Here is a 21,429-nt window from a genome sequence, read left to right as displayed (position 1 = left end):
TTACAAATTCCCATAATGCAACTCAACAGCGTCTTACATTAGACCCTCCGAACTGCCCGAAATGATGACATCATCAAGGTTTTCTCAGACTTTAGAAAGAGAGCCATGTAATACAATATACAGTGTTTTACTAAACTGAATTTCACATATAAAGTGAATACAGTGTCCCTTAAAATCTAATCCGTGCAATTAATTCAACATCAATATATTTTTTTGAAAGGTTGTTTTTGTCATGAGTACTTTCACACAGAACGCAAATATGCGGAAAAAAAGTGGTGCAATTTTTTTTCGGAATGAGGTTGATTTTTCTGAGCTTTCACACTGCGAATAAAGGCATCAACCAATCATGTTGTGCCGAATGGACTATAGTGTACAACACTAGTCTGAACCAAGATGGCAAACTTTAACTTTATTTATTGCTCCTTTCAACCTTTACAAACGCAGCGTTCTGTTGTTACCTTTCACAATAAAAGCCTTAGACATATACTCTAAGTAACTGTTTACCAGAGGCAAATTCACTCAGAGCATCTTGTGAAAAGGAAACTAAAATAACTTACAGTAGTTTAGACAGACAGACTGTCAGACACTGCTCTGGGTCAAAAGGATCCCGATGGTTGGTCCTCGCCCTGCACGAATCTATTCAAACCTATTATCAAAAAAATGCAACTGATGCAAATTCACATCGCTGCCGGTATGTAGGTTCTGATGCAAAATATTTGCAGGAGAGTTTTTTGCATTGTCATTTATTCGTCATGCGTCATGGTGTGTAAAGTCCTTCAAACAAATGTTTAGTAGTTTTCTGCAAAATATTAGTTTGGTGATTGTGAAGTAGAGATTATGAAATCATCAAGGTGTATTATTATTATGTTTTGCATAGCGACAAAGCAACAAAAATGAGCTGCTAACTGGGAAAGTTGATTTCTGAGATTATTTTTTTTTATATATATATATTTCAGTGTAGTATTTATTACTTTTTTTCTGTACAGTAAATACTCATCAGGACCATTACGGTGACACTTTTGGTTCAGTGCCACCGTTTGGGTTTCGGAGCAGTTTTGCTTAATAGTCTTAAAGTGTCAGTATTTATTAGCGGTGAACATTTTCCTTTAAACCAGACTCAGCAGCAACTTACTCTGCCAGAAACATCCCCACTTTACGTCCAATTTACGAGTTTGAACGCTGAGAATCTCCTGCAGCTGTATCGTGGGCTGTGAAGGTTAAAGGAGCTGCACATCGAGACGGACACTATGTTTTTCTCATCACCTTTAACTTGAATCCTCCAACAACTCTTAACAACTTCTACGGCCGCTCCGGGCGATCTCTCTCAGCGTAATGCTGTTTTTTTTTTATACTTATACCATCTCAAAAATGGAAAAAATAAAATGTATATCGAGCTGTGTTTTCAACTGAACTGAGAAAAACTTTTCTAATTGGCCGGCGGCTGTAAACAGGTCATATCTGATGCCAAATCACCATCATCAATGGGAGATAAAATCAATTTCTCCACTTTTTTTTTTCTCCCCTCAGCCCTTTCGCTTCATCCTTCTCCACCTCCTGTTCTCTCTCACACTCACACTCGCACTCACACTCACAGGAGAGCTGGTCGATACCGGAGCGGGTATTGAGCAGTGGCTGTGGTCTAAATGAGAGATTGATTTCTCGGGGGGTGTTAGCCCCTGTAACCATGGTGTTGAGTCGCCATCAGAGACCTCTTCGCCAAACGCTCATTGATGAAGTGCATGTGTGTTTGTGTGCCACGAGCGCCCGCCTTAAACACCTTTTGATTTAGTTGTGCTCAAGAACAATACTTTTCATTAGAGGCTGATAGCATTCATTAAGAACAATTCACTAATGAGCTGAACACTTCATTCTCCTTGAAAAACAATGAAGCGTGGCATCAAACAAACACACACACACGCACGCAGAAAGACAACACTTGTCCTGATTGCAGCTCGAGTCGATTGTCTAAAAAACTGTTAGTTCATCAGAGCTCCGACTAAGTGAAAACGAGCCGGCTGGAGTCTTTGTTTTTGGGGAAGCTTGAAGCCTTTTTTCTCCTCAAACTGCCAACACGCTTTGTATAGTTTGAGCCGATTCATAACATTTACTGAGCCGCTCGCGTCGTCTGAACCAACACAAAGCGTGTGCCTTCGATCCGAAGCCGAGCTGAGCACATCACAGCCAACCGGCTTCCAAAATCCGCTTCGCTCTGAGCGTCCAGACTTTTGAGTTTTGTTTGACAGGATTTGTTGTTTCTAGCATCTCTCAAATTCTCTCTCATCGGCGCAGTTTGAACTTTAAGGTTAAGAATCCAGAGGGAAGGTAATGTGTCCAACACAGAGAGGTCTAGTGTATTGTGATGCTGTGTCGCCTATGTATATTACACCTCGTCAAGTGAATAGGACGCGAGCGAGCGACAAAATCAGTTTGATTGCATAGTTTTCTACTGAATGTCGAGCGACGCAGCGCCCTTTTTGAGCTCAACTTTTGTGAGACGCCCTATTCATGTTTGAAAACCATGAGGAACGGCTGATTGGTGAAGTTCAAATGAGTTAAGTTATCTATACGATACCTCCTCATGTCACTACAGAAACTTTTAATTAAGGTGACAGCTGGCTGGAGGGAGATCGCCTGAATGTTTCCTACTTGCTGTTGCTTATATTGTATGTCATTTCCAGTAAATATCACAATATTAAATGTGTGTTTTCAGTTTAAAAAGTACAAACGTAAGAAGATAGCGAGTATCACCCACCTTTTAAGTGGTTACGTCTCCAGTCTAGGAACGTGGTTTGTTTACATAACGTAACAGAAAGTTCATATTTCAACAGATTCAGTATGGACGGAGATGTTATTATAAGTAAATAACTTCTCTTCTTGTTGGTTTCTTATTCTGTCAATAAGAAGACACAACAAGGTCGATATTATTCATCATTACAATAAATTATTAGTTCTTTGTTATGATAAAAAATATAGTTATTAGGGCTGTCAAAGTTAACACGTTATTATCGCGTAAACGCAAATTTGTTTTAATGCCATTAGCGACAGCCCTAATAGAGATATCCCTACATACATTTTGGGCTACGGGCTCTAGGGGGTTCAGTGAGCCCCGTGAACCAACGCAAACTGCACCCCTGTTAGCCTTCGTCGCTCGCCAGCAATGCCAGTTTATCGCCATCTGAATGTGCCTATCTCCTTTTACAATGAAGTTTTATATTATTCATATCTCTGGGCCTTTGCGGCGGGGAAGCAACGATGGAGAGAGGAGGAGGAGGAAGAGGAGGAGAAGGGACCTTTGGCAGAGCAGCATTGACGAACAGCTCGACATAGTGAGATACATAAACATGAGGTCAGAGCGGTGGGAGACGGAGAAGGAAGACGGAGAAAGGGCAAGAGAAAGAAAGAAAGTGAGAGTGAGAGCAAAGGGGGGGGGAGGATGGGAGAAATATACTGCATCAGAAAGGTTGTTTCTCATTGACAAGCTCTCACTCTGTTCAGGAAACCCACCAATCAATGCTTCGGCACGGCAGGGCACACACACACATCAACCTGCGAGGTGTGTGTGTGATGGAGGAGAGGACGGTCTGCGTGCTGCAGGAGTGTTTGAAATGCAGAGCACGTCAAGAGTCCTAGGGAGCTCCTTTTTGCAGCAAAGCCTCATTAAATAGACACTTAAAGCAAGGATATACTGCCAGACCACACACACTCAACACCAACACTAGAGATGCACTCAGGCAATGGGAAGTGACACACAAACACACACACACACACACACACACACACACTGAGGCGTCTTCAGACAAATCGAATAGAAATCCCTGTGAAGAAATAAACGTGGAGCAAGTGGAGGAATAAATGCGGTGTAGTAAATGTCCTCCACTCCAACCCCCCCTCATTTCCTCTCCTTGTTCTCCACATGAATAAAGTTGAATCCCCCCTCCCATCTCGCACTAATATTATATTCATGTATATTTGATTGTGTCAACTCTGTGGAGATTGACGACGCTGTATCTTGTGTGCCTTTTAAAAAATGCATCTATGAATAAATAATGTCTGTATCCGCTGATTGAAAAAGCCATATTGCCAGAAAGCCATGATGAAATGATAATGTAATATCTGTCCCTGCGTTGAATAAAGCAAAGCACCCCTTCGTCTTTTCTTTTTTTGTATTATTATTCTCTCAATAAACGAAAGCTCTGCACCTTTACACCGCCTGATGACATCCCTCTTGTATGGTTTTGCAGTGTGTTTTAATAAAGAGAAAGCCTCTTTCTATACATCTGAGTGCCGTGTGGTTTTGTTTTGGGGGATATTAATAAAGAGCAGCGAGCCGTTCCCCCCGAGCGCCTCCCCCTGCTAATTGACAGTGATAGCAGAGACTTGTCTCCTGGGCTGATGTTGGGAGCCTAATAAAGATGCATTACTACGAGGATATGAGAATGATGCAGATCGCGTGTCCTCCTCCTCCTTTTCTTCTTCTCCTCCTCCTCCTCCTCTCCGAATGCAGGCTGATTAAACTGATAAACCGCGCCAAAAAGAGGCAGAGAAGGGGGGATGTAAATAATGAAAGAGGAGCGAGTAAAAGGGAGAGTCGGTAGGGGAGGTGAGAGGAGAGCATTGAGATGGAGAGAGAAATCCCATTAGGAGCAGCTCCATGCCTAATGAATAAAATGCTAAGTTTGATATCGCCCGCTTAATTTCACAAATTCTTAATTGGCGTGACATTTCAAGTTAAAAGCTCTGGCCTCGCCGTGACCCCGTGGTGTCAGACTGTAAATAAAAGCACACACACACACATGCACACTTGACAGGCAGCAGCTCGCCGCTCGCGCTCATCCTCTCATTAGCATAGCAACAGCGAGCTGACCATCCGCAAGGGGATACGGTAACCAGGGCAACCAGAGCTGGCCAGTCCAACTCTGGTAAAAAACCAGAGGCACAAATGGAGCCCTCCTCCCAGTTCTCCTAATGCATCACACAACACTCGCGGGTCTGAGCAAACACGCCGCAATCGTTTACACCCATGGGTGGAAGCAATGATTTGCAATTGTTACCGCAAGTGAGCAGCGTTTTTTTTATGTGCAGCTCGAGTCATTTCACTTTCTGAATCACATGTTGTGGTTTAGCTGCATTTTAAATAGCATCTAATATCTGCAGGCTCTCCACAAGAAAGTTATGAATTTACATGGAGGTTAGAGAGGCGAACAACACTGGATGCACTTCATTTCTTGAGGTGCATTATGTTTGTTGTGGCTGGGTGTTGAATTGCAGTACTTTGTTAAACAAAATGTGTCCCTAGAATTGGATATCAAAGGCGCTGAATGCTTTGACTGTCCTCAAATGCTGAAAATGATCTGTTAAACAATCACAGATGTAAAAGTATCACCAAACAACGACTCTACAAAACATTGGATTACATACAATAAACGTTTTTTACGCCCTCTGCTTAATATTTAATATTCAAAAAATTCCTTTTTGATATCTTAACCTGTTTCTGGCACCTGACAGTGTGTATATACACCGATCAGCCATAACATTAGGTCAGCACAAACTGCTCCTCACTGTGTGTCCTGACATCTTTCTATCAGAACCAGCATTTACTTTTCCAGCAGTTTGAGCTCCAGTAGCTCTTCTATTGGATCGGACAACACGGGCCAGCCTTCGCTCCCCACGTGCATCAATGAGCCTCGGGTCTGACCCTGTTGCCGGTTCACCGGTTCTCCTTCCTTGGACCACTGCAGACCGGGAACATCCCACAGGAGCTGCAGTTGTGGAGATGTTCTGACCCAGTCGTCTAGACATCACTGTTCTGCCCTTGTCAAAGTCGCTCACATCCTTACGCTGGCCCATTTCTTCTGCTTCCAACACAAAGTTCAAAGTTCAATATATTCACTTGCTGTCTAATATATCCCCCCCCCCACTGACAGGTGCCATGGTAACAAGATAATCAATGTTATTCAGTTCACCTGTCAGTGGTCTTAATGTTGTTAATGTTATGACTGATTGGTGTATAATCCCTCCTGTTTCCACCCGGACAGCAATAGAGCCCACCAAAAGTCGTTTCCTGGCGGAAGAGAGCAGTCTATACGTCTGCGCGCGCCACAGCGTTCAGCGCCAAAAGTTGGGCTTTGCTCGACGTACCAAAAAGACATAGTGGCCGACGCTAGTCATCAGAAATAACGTGTTTCAGAGCGCAGTGGTGGCGTTGTCGCGTTGTGTCTGAAAGGACCTTCAGTGAGTGAGAGACGGAGAGAGAAATGGAGAGAAACAAGAGAGTTTATGCTAGATATTCACGTGCCAAGTTTACGCCAGAGGGGGGAAATTATTCAGTTTTCTATCCTGGGAGTTCATGGTAAAATTAAAAGTGTAACATAAAACTGCTGTTGCAGTGAACCAGAATACAGGAAACAGAGTCTCTGAAACTCTAATGTTTAAGGTCTCAAGGTTGGCAAGTATGATGACCAATAATAGAGCAGTAAATTGTGACATGTTGCTGTGAAGAGTTGATTTTGGAAAGGAAAGCTTTCACAAGCATCTTTATTTACTAAATGAGTGGTGAGAGCTGATCTGAGGATGTGGCAGAGCGGAGCTGTCGGCTGGGAAGCAGACTGGTAAAGACACCGGGCGAGGCAGAGAACGGACCGGAGGCACAGGTAAATACTAATGATTCAAAGTTCAGATAAACACCAGGATTACAGAGACCGTAACAAGAAACTGGCCGTACAGCGTTAGTACTACGTTGGTAAACTGAACGATCTGGTGAGACTGGAGTGCAGAGTCGAGGTAGATATACTGCAGGAGCTTGATGAGAGGACGGGTCTCAGATGTGAAGGTTGATTAGCAGCAGGAGTGAGACGGAGAGCCACGCCCAGACAGACACACAGAGAGAACAAACAAGAAACACAAGGAAGGGGTAAACCATAGAAATAAAGTATTACATATATTCTATTTCTACGGGGTGAATAGAAAACACTACGAATGAGGGAGAGGCCAAGCCGGATCAGGACACATGTAGAAACAACACGTTCTCGTCACAACTCGTCACGTACTGACGCTTTATCAGACCCCTCAGAGTCGCTCTTTTAGGTCGCGGTAAACACGTCCTTAATGTTGTGAAGTAAACAAAAATACTTGCATAAGTTCAGGCAACAAAACCACTACAGTTAGGTTTTGGAAAAAACAGCATGGTTGGGCTTAAAACTACTGTTTGTACAGTGAAAATGTGACTTGACATTTTGAACACGGGACCTTTAAGTAACACCACTTCTGTAGATATTTTTACCCAAACCACGATCTTTTACTAAACCTAACCAAGTAGTTTTGTTTCCTGAGAAGACTGAAGTTGATTTTGTCCCATATTGCTGGACATTCGTAGGAAAACGCACAAAAACATGAGGAATAACTTTTTGTAAGATATCATACGAACAGTTGTATGAGGATCCATCGGGGTGTCAGACGGCGAGGGCCGTGACAAAACGTCGGTATTTAATGCCCTGTGTATGTGAGACCGGTCTGGTTCAGTACGTTTGAAACAAACTTCCTACACCTGTGTTGTATGAGCGCATGCAAAGACGTTATACCTGTTGTGACCAGCCGTCTTCTCGATGCAGTGAATTGTACCAATGGTGGATGAAGGTGTGAGCTTTCAGACAGCCTCTCTTGGTGGTGTTTTCACTCCACTGTACACTTGAGAAGTGATGGAAGCAGCTGTGTTCCTTTCTGCATCACTTTTGACAAATGATGTGTACCACAGTATGCTCTGTTTCTTCTGGCCAACTTTCTCTCCGAGTCCATTTTGAACTTCTTTCCCTAAAAACTTCTGCTTTTTTTTTCTCCACACCATTTTTGACTCCGGCTCTATTTTTATCCTTTTCTCTCTCAAGGGGACGTTTCAGCCAAACAGCTCTTCAAATTGAGTGAGACATCGTAATAATCTCTCCACCCCTGTTTATACCCATACACCTCAAATACCGAGTCTGCACTGGCAGATGGAACAGTGTCAATCTCTCGCCGTCATTTGGCATGGAAACCTCGCAGTTTTTTGAAATGCATATGGTGGATCCTGCACAGATGGATACCTCGCGCCGGCAATTTTATTCCACCTGTCACCAGTGTCTATCCCACCTGCCTGACACACACACACACACACACACACACACACGGATGCATGCCGTGGAGCAGTGGAGGCGGCAGCGCTGTGGTTAATTAGAGTTTAACATATCAAACTGCGTTTTTCCCAGTACCTCGTTGTGTGTGGGGGTTAATTGTGTGGGCAGGGTGACTCGCTTGCATCGCTGTTTTTGTTAACTCAATACAGAAACACAGGCTATGTATGGGAGCTTCTAATAATAGAGGCACGGACAGATTGGAAAAAAATCCTCTGCACAAGCAGAATAAAAGTGCTTTAACTACGTCTCTGGTGCGAGCAAAGAGCCAGTTGGAGAGAGGAGGAGGAGGAGGAGGGGAAGTTGAGAGAAAAGGAGGAAGAGAGGGATTGTTTTTGCTCTTTGTGATGGTGAAAAGTGTTGCTGTTCAGTTACGGACGCGGTGGAGGTGATGCAGCAGGCTTTTTTTTCAGTGCATCGTCTGCCTCTTTGTGTGCAGACCCTCTGCAGGCCTCCCAAAGACACAACTCTTTAATGAGCATATCGATCAGGGTTTCTCACACCTTCATTTCCCCCACAGAGAGAGAGAGAGAGAGAGAGAGAGAGAGAGAGAGAGGCAGGCAGGGAGGAGAAGAAAAGGGAAGAGGAAAAAAAAAAAGCGATGAAGCTTTTCTAAAGCTTTAGACTCACAAAGTGGGGCTTTTTTTCTAAAGACCACAGGGGAGTCGGCTTTGTGCCTGTAAAATTCAATTTACCTTTTCACAGATGGGCTATACTGCGGCTGGTATTGAGGTGCACGACTCATAAGCCGCCCTGGATGTGTGTGTGTGCTTCTACGTGTACTGTATGTGCGTGCACACCGTGAATATGCATGCGTGTGTGTGCTCGTATGCTCATTTGTGTGTGTGTGTGTGTGATCAGAGAGTAAAGCAGCAGTGTAAGCCACCCTGGTGTGAACCTGGGTTTTCTCTCGGAGCTCCGTCTCGCTCCAGTCGCTTCTCTGCATCACATTACCTCTCCAACCTCCGCCCACCCAGCGCCACAGACAGAGACGGAGGGGAAGAAAAACATCAAAAGACAGCCAATGAGACCGTCGTAGCAACTTAAACCGCTGGGGTATGACTTCTTTGTTGACTTGAAGGAGAACAGTCAATACTCTACTGTACAGGGTTTTCTTTTTGGGTGGGTTGCTCACTTCAGAAAAACCGTCCCTGTGTCTCCCGGGTGCCGTGCTGCACTTAAGCAAACACCATGTTGAGTGATAATAATACGCTGTGTCAGCGGAACATCCCATTCCGCTTGGTACGCCACCGTAGGACTTTCAAGTGACACTCTGCAGCAACATTTCCTCCTAAAATCAATTCCTCTCAGCGCCTGATAGGCTGCTGGGTTTGGGGGGAAGCAGCTGAGAACATATGCGGACTACACGCTTGTCTGTACTGGTGACTTTACTGGCGTAAGAATGTTGGCTTGAATCAAAAAAGGGAAACTTTCTGAGGGAAAAATAGACCCAGCAATTTATTTGTAGCCCCTTTGAATTTACTTACCATAAAATAAATCTAGATGTAGAAAGGTAGTTGCGTTTGGCACCGGTTTCAACAACCCGTCCTCACTACCAACTCGTCAAAGCCCGCTGTTTGGTCAGCGCCCCTCGGCATCGGAAACCAACACACGGAGACAACCCTTCAGCAACAGTATGTTACGAACAGGGCTTTCAACTAACTCCAATGTAAACCCACCCGCGGCGTTATTTGAGGGTCGGAGCAAGTGACGTAGTATTAATAGAATGAGAGTCCGTTCAGGACAGGGAATGGGTCAAACACAATAACTAAGTGGTTGTGTTACCTAAACCTAACTTTCTGTGAAAACGGATGTTTATTTTGAAAGGATACTAGGCATGTAAAGAGCGTATATTGACACGCCGTCCCTGGTCCGTCCCAAAGTAACGCAAGAGGAGTACCCCGTGCGTCGGTATCCAATGCCGATGGGCGCTGACCGGTATTTGACGAGTTGAGAGTGAGAATGTGTTGGTTTTCAATTTTATCAGAGGATTGAATGTGTGATATCAGCCTCATGGGTTAGAATGGGTCTGTAGCAGCATCATTCACAGCATCTATTCACATGGTTGATCACTGATACAAATACAAAGAGACAACGCTGACCTCTAGTGGCCGTAGTAATTATGACGGGAGTAAAGAAGGAAGTCAGGTGACGTAGTATTTTATAAAGAGCGGCAAAATCTGCATCATGTCCCGTGTGAAACTAAAAGTCAACATTGACTAATGTGATATTTTCTAATAAGCTCACCCGAACCCGCCCGACCCACAGGTCAATCCACGGGACCCGCGGGTTGTGGGTCGACCCTCGCATCATTACTAGACGCAGTGTCAACTCTATTGTCACAAAAGCACTGACCTCTTTGAAAGTCCCCTCTGAGCACTTAATATTGCCGTGGATGTGTTCACATTGTCGTAACTTGAAAGCCCGGTGTGTGTCATACAGACGCTAGGTACCTTGTGTGTCAGTATCGCACGCCGAGAGCGCGTGACGAAGTGTCAGTATTTGACGCCCTGTGAATGAGACCGGGCTGATTAAACATGAGAGGGATCCATGTAATGCTTCCAGCTATAGTCAACATTTGATCCACAGTCTTTAAATACATTCGTAATAGCTAATATCTTTCAGAATAAACAAACCTGCAGTTAGCTCTAGATAGCGGGATGCCTGTAACGTGCTATCACTGATTACTGCTGCTTTCCATTCAAGGTTGAACTCCAAGAATTAATTTATTAAACTCTGACTGAGAATACGAGAACGCCCTTGAGATGTTGAACAGCTTTGCTAATGACAGATTGTGAATGTATGCACAGCAGGTTTCATTTGGTGTGTTATTTCTGGCTGAATCAGTAATGAAGTTAAACATAATAAGAAAAGTGGAGGAAAGGAGCAGGAAGGACAGATGAAGCGGTAGAGGAGGGAAACTAGGAACGCAACAGTGAAAAGGTGAGGATGAAGACGGAGGGAGATGAAACGGAGATAAGATGAAACGAGAGAGAAGCATGTATGTGACTGTGATTGCTCTGTCAGGTCGCGTTAGCGTAGCTGCGTGTTTATGTTTGTGTATTTGTGTGTGTGTGTGTGTGTTTGTGTGCACACAGCTTCTCTTACAGCGTTTTAATGAGGAGGAATATTCTCTCTTCGGCATCCCGAAGTCTCTGCAAACTCAAATATGAAAAGAGAGAGAGAGAGAAATAGTAGTTTTCATACAATTACACCGACTCTCTCCCCGTTCCTCTGGTAGCACCGACACAGAGCAGCTCGGCAGCAGCCACAACACCTTCTTTGACATTTCAGAAGCGGAAAACGAAGAGAAAAAGTCGCTCACTCACGTCGACAGAGCCGACGTCGGAGTTGAAACGCAGTTACAAGAGCAGTGGGGAATCTATTGCTTCTGTCTCTGTCAGTCTCCGTCTCTCTGTGGGTCCACCTGTCTGTCTTAGTCTCACACTTTGTCTCCACACATTTGTGTTGCTATACCTAAAGTACTCGGGCTGGAGGCTACCCAATGTCTGTTCGAATGAAGCTTTGAATGTCTGTCGTCATATTTCATGACGTCATCACCTTAAAAAAAGGGGAAGAAAACGTTTTTTTTGATAGTGTGGTTATATAAATGTAAATATAGTGTTGTTATTTTGGTCCTAGACCGCCCTGTTAATACTGTTAATACAGCTGCTTGCCTCCCTTTGTGTGTCCGTTTTTTACCGCAGTGAAAATGTTATTTTTGAAAGGCTAAACGCCAACAAATATCGATTGAAGCAGATTATTTGGTTAGATAATAAATATAGAAATAACTACATCTATTAGTTATTGGAAATGTTTTGTTCGCCAGTCGGAAACAATCCTACGCAGCCACCACTGGAATCTAATTCTACAAATAGTATAATACTAATAATATTAGTTTGTAACCTAATTTTTATCTGCAACTGTGCAGAAATACCGTGTTTAACATGCAAGTTGCATGCATTAAAATTTTGATTTAGAATTTGAATGCCAACGTTATGAATGAAGCTTCGAAGTACTCGATGCAGCCCTACCTGAATCTTTTAACCAAATTAAAGTTAATACATATAAATTAAAAGTGCTACATGTACAATTTTAACATCAACAAATCACTGACTTGTTGGGTTGACACATTTGTATATTTACAGCCCGTTCTCATTCCCAGAGCGTGAAATACCAAGGCTTTATCACGACCGTCGGCGTGTGATACCACCGCATAAGGCACCCTTTAGCGCCGGTATGAAATGGCGTTCCATTAACTATGATGTAAAACCAGCAGCGGCAACAGTGAGTGCTCCGAGAAAGTGCGCCAGGAGTGTGGTGACTTAGTTTAAAGAGCGAAAGAGACACACCGAGCGGACGGGAAAGGAGGTAGATGGGTCCAACAACCACACGGCTTTCATCCAGGAGACCGCTGTTCGTGTCATGTAAGTTAATTTTCACTTTCCAATCAGCTGTTCGTTCGTGTCCCGTGTTCACAACGTTCAGTTTCATTTTCACTTTGCAAACGTAGTAGTTTTGAGCCCAACCATTGAGTTTCTTCCTAAACCTAACTAAGTGGTTTTGTTGCCGAAACCTAAAGTGACCAAGCGGCGGTATGTGACGAGTTGGGATGACAACGTGTTTATATGTATCATTAAAAAAACAAAACCATTACTAAGGAGATTTGCAACTTCAGTGTCTCATGTTGGGCACTTGAATGTATGTGGTGGAAAATGTTAAATCTACTAAAAGTGTGTTGCCATTGACTTTTTTCGCTGATTTCATGCATACAGTCTCTTTTAAAATTAAACTTCCAATGTAGTTTTACTTACGCAACAAAAGTACCAGTTAGTTAGTTTAGGAAAAGATCGTGGTTTGGGTTAAAATAAGTATCTTTGTTACGTCAAATGAGTATGTTTGTTACGTGACTGCTGTTAGTATGTAAATTACGTAACAAAACTACGGTAAAACAAGTCAACTATCTGTTTAGGTTTTTGCAACAAAAATATTTGGTTATGGTTAGGGATGTTTTAGGTGAACTCTTTGGCTGCCAATAACAAAATACAGTTTAAAAAAGGTTTCGTACTGTAGTGTTGCAGCGTGAATTAGCTCTCTAGCATTTGTAGAGCGTAGTGTCCCACAGACAGCTGTTAATTTAACAGCCCATGTAGATATTTTTTGACTGAACCGTACATGGATCTGCCACAAGTTTGTATTTATGACTTACAAACTGGTCTGCTGGAGCAAACAGTGGGCGCATTAAAGCAGCATGACTCTTCCTGCAAATCACTCCAGGGCAACCTGAGGTTTGTAAATGAGGAACACATAGAGGATAATGAAGTAAATATTGGAGTTATGGACCCACTGTGCAATCATTTAGCTTCAAGGTGTTGGCACAAGGTGTTTGGAGTATTTTTATTCACTATTTGCTTTGGATGGAACTCCAAAAATAATGGATTTCACCACTTCTGCTGTTTTGGAAAAGGTTGAACTACTGATGCAGCTCCAGATTACTCTTTTTTTCACACAAATTTCCCCAGAGTTTCGGCACAAGGATGATATCTTTCTACTCTTTTTAGAGACTGTCCTCGCCAGAAAAACAACTTGCTTAGAATCGTCTATAAATGCTGAAAACAACATGTTTTTCCTAACGACCTCCTGCAGTCTTGTAAAAAATGACTGTCCTCTATCAGTAGCAAAGACAAAAATCGTGCTACGGTGACTTCAACACTGCAGACTGTGTGCCTCGTCTTTGACCAAAAGTCAGTGATGTTGTTTTTTAATCATGAAGGCAATCTATCCCAAACCTTAAACCTGCAGTAGCTGATCTTTTTGGGAAGCAGAAACAAGCTGTAGACACAGTATTGACCCATTCTTATCTCCTCAAAAAGTTTTTATGGCTAACTTGTTAGCAAACAGTTTATTATTGAGACATCCAGCAGATACAGAGCAACATTATCACTCATTTGGAGACGTGTTTTTGTCCACCTGAGGAATAAAAGTCCAATACTCACTCTTTTAGATCTGATTTTGTCTTCATGAACTCCTGAGGTAAACATCTGGCTCGCACACCTGGCATTAGAATGCGTCTCCAGTGACCACTTGTGATCCGATCTCACTTCCCCGCTCCATATGCAAATAAACACAATACAGCAGACGTTGTGGCGTAATATTATACGAATGTCAGTAGTAATATCCTTATCTTACATATTCGTGAATTTTTATTAACATCAAAATATTATATATATATTATTTATTATTATATTATATATTATGTTAGGCAGGTTATTGTCTACCTCCCTGCCGCCGCCACCGCCACCTTTACCAGGCAACAGCAGTGTACGGGGCTTCAGAAGCGGGGATGAGGGCGAGCGAGCTGGCGCCGACACGTCTCTGACAGAGTGATAATAATGCACTTCCTGTGTCTAGTCTGTAGATATGTAGCCTATAGATAAGATATGTAAGTGATAATGTACAGCGAGACGGTCATTGTTGTGAAATAAACAACACGAAGCGGAGGAGTCTTGCATCGACCTGGAGGGGTTTATTTTACTGGCTCGCTGTACAATCAATAATTTGACACAAAAACGGTCTGCCAGAGTCCGACATCAGAACTGCGCCCATAGCAACGGTCTGCTATTCAAAGCAGTGATCTGCTATAAAGAAGTAATAGACCGTAGAACGCCGTGATTGACCAATCAGAATCGAGTATTCAACAAATTGTTTTCAAATTGTAAATAAATTTTAATAAAATAAAGTTGTACCGACAGAATACAGGAGAGCACAGGAGCTGTTTCCACGCTGCGAGGCAGACCAGCGCTCGCGTCCGCCTGTCTATTCACCTGAGGAGCGCAGAGACCCGCGGATCCTCAATGCGTCTTCAGTGCGTCCAGACCTGTACTCAGAGCTGTCCACTTGTGATCCGATCACTCAGGATGCATGTTAATGCCAGGTCTGAACAGGGCCTATGTTCATCATCTAGTCAACATATTGGTCTTATGTGCTGAGCACATATATGCTACAGGCTGTAAAACCAAAACAGTGAGCTGAAAGACAGTAAAAAGCTCTGTAGAGCTGAAGGGAACTGCAGGTGGGAGATAATTTCCCCAACGAGCTCCCCTTTCACACATTCCACTTTTAATATAAAATAAGTGGTATAGCAACTTTAACCCAGTAGTTTCCTCTGTCTTCATCCCACTGATAGGTGTGCCAGGTGAGCAAAGCACTCTGGGTCGTTTTGAATAACAATTTGTCATTTAGTTATGCCGGCTTGTTGCCCTGTTGTGATATCTGGTCCTCATAATGATGGGGGGTACAAAGACATACAGAGGATAGGAAAAACAAATAGAAAGGAGAGCTGCTGGATTTCATTTAGACTTCCTGTCCATTCACCTGTTCTGCAGGCGTTCTGGGAGCACGGAGGACAAAACCTCATCAACAAGAGTCCACAGACATCCAGAGGATGTTACTGGTGGAGCAGGGACACCCAATGGCAGCTCGCGGAACTGCAACTGCTTCAGAAAACCAGATCCTCACTTTGACGCTGATGCAGTCGGGCTGATTTAAATCCTCTGAGACTGAGGTTGGATAAATACAATCACTCCTCAATCTAGACGTAATCAATCTGCTTTTATCAAACTTCTGATCACTACTCTGTGTGTGTGTGTGTGTGTGTGTGTGTGTGTGTGTGTGTGTGTGTGTGTGTGTGTGTGAATATCTGTCAAAGCCGGAGTCTCTCTGACTGCTATCAGAAGTCTGATTCCAGCCCCGGCTGTCTCTGTTCTCTACAGGCTGTGTCAGCCGCTTGGGAGTTTGGGCAGACAGTGTTGTTGCGTAGATATCCAGACACCAGTCCGGGGCTGAGAGGGGGATTCCCTCGGGAGATAAGGGGAGCTTGACGGGTGACTGCGTCGCAGCATGACAGGGGCCAGTCTCCAGCCGTGGAAGACGTCTGGCTGTAAATTGTTCTTCATCTACAAAGTTGAGGGTCAAAAACTAAAGTTGTCTGGACTCACTGAGGGAGAGACATGCTCACATTTTAAACTATTTGTGCTCTCTATCTTTTATTTTAAAGATGTAGACATACTGAGCATACGTACTGTTCATTATATCTTTATTACTATAATCAGCGAATCAAATGACTTTGTGATTGCAAACCACATTCTGAATACGCTGTATAGATGTCCAAATAATGCTCCTAAAATCTAAATAATATTGTCATATCCCACATGTCTTATTTGGAAAATGCTCCATTCGGAATAAGGGCCCTGACACACCAAGACGACGGTCGGCCAGTTTGAGGTCGTCGGTGAGCGTCTATCGGTTTAATTTTTGCTGTGTGTTCCGCACCGTCGACTCTAGTCTGCCCGTGTCGGAGGCTTTTCGGTCCCCTTCGGTGCAAGAAATCACTCAAATCACAGCGAATCAGTGCACGACAAGTGAAACTGAAGTGAGGAAAGCAAGCAAACGAGTAAAGTCGATTGGAAAAACACAGAAGGCTCTTCTCATTTTTCATCTTCATCTCATCTGATCATTCCAACAACACGGATATTTTCACAACGACATGACCAATCTGGAACGGAGCTAAGTGGTGAGTGAGAGTGGTGTGAAAATGGTCAGCAGTCTCCGCTTTATTTCATGCACGTATCATAACAACGGCTTGTATATCTGCCATCCTCGGCCTTAAGGGTCTCCCTTTTTGAATGATGAATACAGACTACCACCGCCTGCTGGTGTGGAGAGTTATTTCCTCTCACGCAGGCGCAGAACGTACGTGTTAACTGGCCGTCGGCTGTCGTCTTTGCGGTGTGTTCGAGTGCAACTTTTTGGCCACAATCAATATATATGTATGAATATGTAAACAGTCAATATATACATGTACACGTGTGTAGAAATGAATACCACATAGCTTCATCTAAACACCATATTTGTATTTTTTAGTGCCGATTCTCTTGTCTTCTTCTCATCGCTGCGCCTGTTAGATTTATTGGAATGTCTCTTCCCTCGTTTCACTGTGGATTCACACTTCCAAGGACATAAAAAGACAGAGTCTGTAATGATACATCCCTCGTCTCCCAGCAAGCAGACAGGAAGGAGATTTCACTGTCTTTCCAATTCTGATGCAATGTCTTATTCATTACAAGCCTATTGCAGCCTTTGGAGTGCCTCCCTCTCTTTTTTCTTTTTCCCTTTTTAAACCCTCGAGGGAAATGCACATCTGATATGGACTGGAATTAAATTATTTTTTTTCAGGAGCTGACAATCTGGTGTTGTGGTGTGGCACGCCTTTAATGCGCTAAAATGGTAAAGCTCCCTATGGAAGTAGGTGCGCGCCGATGGAAACAATTCCCCCGGTGCTTCCCCTCATGCTGGGTGTTTGATTTGCTCTGGTTTTGTACTCTTTCATCCTCCCCTCTCTGGTACGTGGCGTGTACCCCATTCTTCCACCCTCATCTCTGTTTGTTCTGATAACGAGCATGGCGGCGCACACGGCCTGCCCGCAGAGAGACACACAGAGAGCAAAGAGAGAGAGAGAGAGAGAGAGAGAGAGAGAGAGAGAGAACGCTCGCTTTTCATAGGAGACTCCTTGTGTTCCACTTTTTGCCATAATGGCCTATTTGTGTACGACAATCTCCCTCCAACACCTCGCCTGTGATGCCGGGTTTATTTTAAAACAACGCAGAGCGCGCTTCCCCAGATATAGTTATGCGCTCATTGTTTTAATGTGTGTGCCTGCATGTGTGTGTGTGTGTGTGTGTGTTTTTCCGACTATGTGGGAAGCCGACTCCCGCGCCTCTCATCTGTCAGCTCAGCGGGGTTGCTATGGGAACGACAAGAGGGCCGACGGAAGTAATGAAGATGCTCGAAATTGTTGCGAGGTGACCTTGAAAAAAAGCAGGAGCAGGTGAGATGCGCGAGATGCAGCGTTGTCCATCATGTACACCGTCGTGGACTTATTTAAGAGAGGTTGCTGCTCTGAGCCGTTCAACCCACAATGCACTGCGACAAGTGTCTCTCTTGCTCGTCGAGTCACCGAGCTTGAACTTCTTTTAAAATGCTTCAGAGATGAGACGAGCAGATTCTTGTCTTCGCTGGGAGCTGTTCGCTCATAAGCAGCAGATGCTTTCTTTAAAGTTACTGTGAGGAACTTTTAACTGGTTATGAAACAGTCTCAGTTTAATACGGAAGCCTTCATATGACCTATATAAGTAAACCATCAGTTAGAAGACTGGCTATTTCTATATTCTTAATGCTCGTCATCGGTGCCACCGGGTCGGATTCCGGCGATATTAGATGCAGGTTCACCAGAAACTCCTTCAGCTCAGACTCCAGCAGTCGTCGTAGTGTGAGTAACTTGACGTCATATCCGTTCCGTATCCGACTAAACCGTAGCAGCAGCGAGCTGAAACGAGAAAATAGAAAACGTTGGAGGGTCAGCGTGGATACGACCTGCACCCTCACATGTTAAATCCAGCGTGGTAAACACTACACATCCAGTAAAGGATGGAAACACTTTGGGTTTCACACATTGACAGGAAAAGCAGAGCTAGACATCACGACTAAAGCTGCACGCTAACTCTGTCACGGACAGGAAACGTTATCGTATCGCGGTAACGTTACGGTCGAGCCGGCCGTCGCTCTCGTCTCCGTGGTCAAATGGGCCGACGCTACGACTGTAGAGCACCCAGATACTGACATTTATGTTCTCTGCATTGAAACGGCCCCGATGGAGCTGACCATGGATGGATAAAGAGAACGGAGCTGACGGGAGAGCTAGAGACCACCTTGGAGAAGTTACAGGAAGTAGACACGTGTGACTACATCCGTTTTTCAAAATAAGGTGTTATCAAAGGGAACTGTATATATAAAATACATCTATGGAAATCAGATTGATGGATTATATTCACCAGAAGTATAAAACATTACATGTCCCTTATAAATTAAAAATAAAATACCACTAATCTGTGATGGAAATGTCTTTAATGTTTGATTTTTGGGTTGCTAGAAAAAATTATGTAATAAATAATGCCTGACAATGACTGATATATTTTCCAGCCCTTCGCCTACGACCTGCAGTCGGCGCTTCGCCTCGCTGACCTGCTGGGAGCCAACACCGACACCACGCTGCTGGAAGCCCAGGCCGTATTGCTGGGCCCGCTGGAGGGGAAGGGGAACCAGAACCAGGACTGCATGGGGCAGACTGTCAGACCCTGCTGCAGTAAAATGAGAAGTTTTCTAAAAGGGACTCTGGTGCTTGGAAACACTACCGCTTTTGTCCACAGGGACCGCCAAAATCCACACAAAATGAAAGTTCCTCATATTAAGTATTCAAAATCCTCCTTCCATCTCAATCCGAGGCCCCGTTTTTACACACAGGAGATCACCAGAGTGCCGGGTATTAACACTCAGCTTCTAATCAGAGGCTGATGGAGTGGTGTGGCAGCCAGGTGGCGGCTCTTTCTGGAAAATAAAGTGCCATTAACTGATCAAGTAAAGCAGCCGAGATGCACGGCGACGAGAGGCAGCTGTACTCCCTAATGGAGAGGAACTGCTAATAAGTCTGTGTGTGCATGTAGGTGCCTGAGCGCTGCGAGCATGCTGTCGTGTATATGTGTGAAAAAAAGCTACATGCTTGTGTCTATGTGTGTGTGTGTGTGTGTGTGTGTGTGTGTGTGTGTGTGTGTGTGTGTGTGTTGGCAGAGGAAATGAGGAATTGAGGTCAGAGCGAGTGCAGACCTACTTTGAGAGATTCCTGTTCGTTTGTTAATGTCAAGCAACCACTGATCCCACCTCCTCATTGTCTTGTTCAGATTGACCTCTGTGACCTCTGCATGTGTGTGTGTGTGTGTGTGTATGTTTACGTGTGCATGTCCTCGCTACCTCCACACCAATCAACCACAGCACCGTTATTGATTGCGCTGCACTCCGTTCACCTTTCCACTTGTTTACTTGTTTCAGTGATTAGCCTGCCCCCCCCCTCTAAAACAGGCTGAAGCTCATCACGACTGCTTTCCAATGGAAATGAAGGGGGGAAGCGCTCCGGGTAGGAAGGTCAGGGGAGCTGTGATGAAAAGAGAGGAGACGAGGGAACAAGGAAGTGAGGGAGTGAGGAGAGGAGAGAGAGAAGGAGGCGTGAAATCCCATGATGGATTCTGCTCAGCATCCTGAGGATTACAGCAACATCCACAACCTCCGGTGCAGCGGAAGGGAGCGCTGCTGATGTACACCAGCGCTTCTCAAAATGAAAATATCCAGCACTGGAAAGAAGACAGACTCTCTTATAAGATGGTTTGTTGAATATGATTAAATGTCAGGATAGGTCATTTTAATATAACTGCTGTGGTATTGATCCATTTAATCAGACTTTAATCACAGAGTTAACGGTAGAAAACACCAACTAAACCACATCACATTCTTCTAAAGGAATATTTTTGGAAATGTTCTTTTAAACCAAAAGTGTCATTTCAATGTCCTTCCTTTCCTAAAACTATTTTGAATGTTTACATACATACATGTATTTATACTATTATTATAGGTCCCACTTCTCAGCATTTTGTAATTACACTGCGGTTATATATTGTATGTCTTTAAGCCCTAGGGTGCTGGAAGGTGTGGTTCACCTAGATAACCAAAATAAATCAAGAATAGCTCCACAACTAGCAGGTCTATCTGCATGATCTTGGTCTCTATGGATAGGTAAGATCTCAGAGAATTCATCCCCAGTGTCAGTAGCATTGTGACTGTTACTATGCCTGAGAAAACTGTGATGAACCAAAGGGAACATTCAAATTGTTCTCGCCTAAAATGTTTTCTAGATCAGACAGTGGATAAAACCATTATAGCAATGATGCCACTGAATTCATTCAGCAACTCCTTGACTACAACTGAGCCAAAGCAGATATAAATAACACAAAGAACATAGATTCTACAAAGGTTTTAGTGAGGATAGGACCAGGAGGACTCTACATCTGGCACACTTGGATACCCAAAGTGTGCCAAATGGGTTTTCTACCTCTTGAAAGGGAATCTGGCTCTAAAATGCAACTGATATCCACTACAGGAGGCGATGTGGAGCCTTTGGCCATGACATTTACCCTGTACATCATCACATTCTACCATTGTGCATCATCACATTCTACCATTGTGCATCATCACATTCTACCTTTGTGCATCATCACATTCTACCATTGTGCATCATCACATTCTAACTTTGTGCATCATCACATTCTACCATCGTGCATCATCACATTCTACCATCGTGCATCATCATATTCTACCATCGTGC

General features: G+C 43.9%; 1 long non-coding RNA gene across 1 annotated transcript; it reads right to left on the bottom strand.

Annotated features, from left to right (window-relative positions):
- Positions 1–18,041: 18,041 nt before the first annotated feature.
- LOC141776996 (uncharacterized) lies at positions 18,042–21,114 on the bottom strand. The gene is made up of 3 exons (XR_012595827.1): positions 20,944–21,114; positions 20,078–20,205; positions 18,042–18,546 (listed from the first exon to the last, which is right to left on the bottom strand). It is a non-coding gene; the product is annotated as an uncharacterized LOC141776996 (long non-coding RNA).
- Between the last annotated feature and the right edge of the window lie 315 nt (positions 21,115–21,429).

The sequence above is a fragment of the Sebastes fasciatus genome, chromosome 1 (genome assembly GCF_043250625.1).
Source record: "Sebastes fasciatus isolate fSebFas1 chromosome 1, fSebFas1.pri, whole genome shotgun sequence".
Taxonomy (NCBI): Eukaryota; Metazoa; Chordata; class Actinopteri; order Perciformes; family Sebastidae; genus Sebastes; species Sebastes fasciatus.
Note: the sequence above shows the minus strand (reverse complement) of the source record. Positions and strands in the feature narration are given on the sequence as shown.